The sequence below is a fragment of the Macrobrachium nipponense genome, chromosome 27 (genome assembly GCF_015104395.2).
Source record: "Macrobrachium nipponense isolate FS-2020 chromosome 27, ASM1510439v2, whole genome shotgun sequence".
NCBI lineage: Eukaryota > Metazoa > Arthropoda > Malacostraca > Decapoda > Palaemonidae > Macrobrachium > Macrobrachium nipponense.
In genome coordinates, this window is record NC_087216.1 from 59334948 (window position 1) to 59337447 (window position 2500).

Below are 2500 nucleotides of genomic sequence, written 5' to 3' on the forward strand. Positions count from 1 at the left end.
ATCAATCACATTTTATTTTATCACATATACCTGTTCCAAAGGTCAAAGTAGCTTTAGTTAAAACCATTCTTGCATTAAGATATGTGAATTTTTCCGTTCATTTATGTCCCGTCCACTTTCTGTCTGTGGGGAAGATGAGGCTAAAATTCTTTTCCGAGAATGTGTTCATATGAAAACTAAATGATAAAAGATTGTGTTTTTCAGAAATAAATAATAAACAGAAAGAGAACCACAAGTACGGATAAAGCTTGCAAGACAACTCGTGAACATAATGAACCGTTAAAAACGCTAGCAAGAAATTAATGGTTTTCACATATTCTCGATAGTAATAAATTTAATATGTTCATAATGTATCTCATCTCTTATGTATTAACAAAACAGCGTTGAGAATTGCTTGTCGAATTCAAGAGAAGGGCAAATGGGCAAATAATGATATAATGATAAATAATACGCATTCTGGTGTTCCCTGTAAGCGGGAATTTGTGTAATAAATTTCAACACCGACTCCACCATATTCCCGAACTGTATCAGCCTCGCCTCCAACAGCTACTGGTCGAGATGTCGGCTTCTTTCGTTTCTGTGCTAGTGCAACGATGGATGAGTACCCTCAAATGAAAGACTTTAATTTTGTTTGAGCTGTAGGCAAGGGCAATGCAATGTCAGGCAGAGGTGTAAAATGTAAGGATTAGTTCGTTAGATCACTTACAGGGCTACGTTGTCGGAATAGAAGATAGCGGCAAAATCGTGAGGAACGGCTCAGAATTGGAAGTCAGAATGTCTAATTTGTTTGCTAATTAATGACCAAGCTAATTGAAATAGAGATAGCAATAGTAGCGCAGGTTTTACTAATCGTTCTCTTTCAGCTCCTCTGCCTGTTCCAGAACCAGCCCTGATGGGTGCTGGGGGTCATGGCGATTCAAAAACAGAAAGGGTGAGAGCTACCGTCGCCCCCGACGCGGAGCAGGCAGAGTTTAGCAGCAGATTCCCCCTCAAGTTCTAAAGGTGCGTCCACACGGTCGAACAATATCCGCCGGACAAACATTGTTACCAATTAACAATTGTCTGCTGATCTTTGCCTTGTGAGCAGAGTAAAAACCCTGGTATACAACATCATCTGGTACCACTGTTTGTTGCCAGATGTACTTCCATCGTTTCCCCGCTTATGACGTCATCCTGCTTCCCCTATGATATGGTAACAATGTGCGTCCGTCGGACATTTTTCGACCGTGTGGACGCACCTTTAATAAGATTAATGTAGTTAGGCCAGGGACAGATGAGTAGCGATAATAGGTTAAATAGTGTTTAGGAAGAGAAGCGCAGGTTAGGTTACCTCGGGTTCGGACTCCCTTGTAATGTCTAGTGTGAAGGTTCGTCTTGAGAATCATCTTTTGTTTTATTTCCTGCTTCGATTTCTTTGCAACAGATGTTTTGGATAGCACTCCTTATATATACTGTACATATATTATATATTATATAATGTAATAGTATATATATATAGTATATATATATATATTATCATATATGATATACTATACATATATATAATTATATAATAATATATATGATAATTGTAATATATATAACAATTTACTACATGTACTACTTACATATATTTTATGATATTAGGTATTTTGGTAAATTCTGCTTTTATGATAACTGGAACTACATCGTCCGTCAGTAGCACTAATATGCAATCTTTTCTCTTGAGCATCTTTTATTTCATTTTTCCCTTACACAAAAATTACTTAAAAATCACGACGAAACTTCTGATGGAAACATTAATGTTCTGAAGATCATTATCCAAATTAAATTTTATCGGTTTACTAAAAGTTAAAACTTTTAGTAAACCGATAACATTGTATATGACGAATATTACTGCCCAAAAAACTAATAATATCATTGCTATTACTCAGAAGATACGTTGATTATTACAGAAGAATCCTTCAAGGGTCTATGAACTGACATTTAAGCTTCCAAAGATTCTAGCATTCATTTGAAAGAAATTGCAGAAGGTAATAAGTCATAAAGAAAAAAGAGAAAAATACATAAATATAAGCTGTTTTCTTAGGTGGGTATTAATGCATTGCGTCTTAGCTTGAACTTTTGAAGTAATAGTTGCATAACGTCCTCGGGGAGACAGTTCCACATTCCAACGAAAGCTCTCATCCAGATTTTATTCTGAGTCAGTTACAGATGCTTTTGAAGTTGAATAGTATACCTGGTGAGAGGTCTCAGAGTCTCTTTGGCTCATAATGGATATGGAAATGATTCTCTCTCTCTCTTTTTTCTTTTTTTTTCGGGAATAAATTCTCTGTATTTTTGGAGGGAGGAAATATGTCTGCCAATTTTATTTATCTGTTTATGTTTTGTCATTTATAGCTTCTTATGGGTACATAACCATGAAACCCTGGAGAAAAGTGCTAAAAAACGTAGCATTAGTGTGAAGGAAATAGGCTCTAAGCTATTCCACTACGAAATGTCAAAAGTGAGAAGGTGATAA

The 2500-nt window shown here is 35.9% G+C and overlaps 1 long non-coding RNA gene across 1 annotated transcript in view; it reads left to right on the forward strand.

The window, feature by feature from the left end:
- LOC135200596 (uncharacterized) overlaps positions 1-2500 on the forward strand; it is a 161137-nt gene that overhangs the window by 736 nt on the left and 157901 nt on the right. The gene's annotated exons all lie outside the window — the stretch shown is intronic.